Below are 1300 nucleotides of genomic sequence, written 5' to 3'. Positions count from 1 at the left end.
ATGCCTGTGAGGCATGAAGAGAAAGTGAGAGTCTTTGGGAACATAAATGTAAATTCCTGCTTGCATGGAGCTTCCTTACAAGGTTTTCATGTAATATCCCAAAGCAGTACATATAAAAAATGTTGCTCTCTCCAGCTACCCAAGATCCCGAAAGGAAAGAAGGCCAAGGGGAAGAAGGTGGCCCCAGCCCCTGCTGTCGTGAAAAAGCAGGAGGCCAAGAAGGTGGTAAATCCTCTGTTTGAGAAAAGGCCCAAGAATTTTGGCATTGGACAGGACATCCAGCCCAAAAGGGACCTCACCCGTTTTGTCAAATGGCCCGGCTACATCGGGCTGCAACGCCAAAGGGCGATCCTGTACAGGCGGCTGAAAGTGCCTCCTGCAATCCACCAGTTCACCCAGGCCTTGGACCGCCAGACAGCTACGCAGCTACTCAAGCTGGCCCACAAGTACAGGCCAGAGACAAAGCAGGAGAAGAAGCAGAGATTGTTGGCCCGAGCTGAGAAGAAAGCTGCTGGCAAAGGAGACATCCCCACTAAGAGACCACCAGTCCTTCGAGCAGGGGTTAACACTGTTACTACGGTGGTGGAGAACAAGAAGGCTCAGCTTGTGGTGATCGCACATGACGTGGACCCCATTGAGCTGGTTGTATTCCTGCCTGCCCTGTGCCGTAAGATGGGTGTTCCCTACTGCATCATAAAGGAGAAAGCCAGGCTGGGCCGCCTAGTCCACAGGAAGACATGCACCACTGTTGCCTTCACCCAAGTCAACTCGGAAGACAGGATCTCCGGCAAAGCTGGTGGAAGCTATTAGAACCAACTACAATGACAGATGCGATGAGGTCCGTCGTCACTGGGGAGGCAACGTGCTGGGTCCAAAATCTGTGGCTCGAATTGCCAAGCTGGAAAAGGCAAAGGCTAAGGAACTGGCTACTAAGCTGGGTTAAGTGTGCAATGTTGATTTCTCTGTACATGAAGATAATAAAACTCCTTCCTCAAAAAAAAAAAAGTCTGTAAGGGGGCGGGGAGTTTGGCCTAGTGGGAGAGTGCTTGCCTAGCATGCACAAAGGCCTGGGTTCGATTCCTCCCTACCACATACATAGAAAAAAGCCAGAGTGGTGCTGAGGCTCAAGTGGTAGAGCTCTAGCCTTGAGAAAGTCCAAGGACACTGCTCAGGCCCTGAGCTCAAGCCCAGGTTTGGCAAAAAAATAAAAAATAAAAAATGTCTGTAAGGCAGGGAATTTGGCCTAGTGGTAAAGTGCTTGCCTAGCATGCACAAAGACTTGGATTCTGTTCCTTGGTAC

General features: G+C 50.4%; 1 pseudogene; it reads left to right on the top strand.

Moving 5' to 3' along the window:
* Nucleotides 1-979, top strand: LOC150068894 (large ribosomal subunit protein eL8 pseudogene; annotated as a pseudogene).
* The last annotated feature ends 321 nt before the right edge of the window (nt 980-1300 follow it).

The sequence above is a fragment of the Megascapheus bottae genome, chromosome 1, assembly GCF_031878675.1.
Source record: "Megascapheus bottae isolate mThoBot1 chromosome 1, mThoBot2.hap1, whole genome shotgun sequence".
Classification (NCBI taxonomy): domain Eukaryota; kingdom Metazoa; phylum Chordata; class Mammalia; order Rodentia; family Geomyidae; genus Megascapheus; species Megascapheus bottae.
The sequence above is the reverse complement of the archived record's forward strand: the minus strand, read 5'-3'. Positions and strand labels throughout refer to the sequence as shown.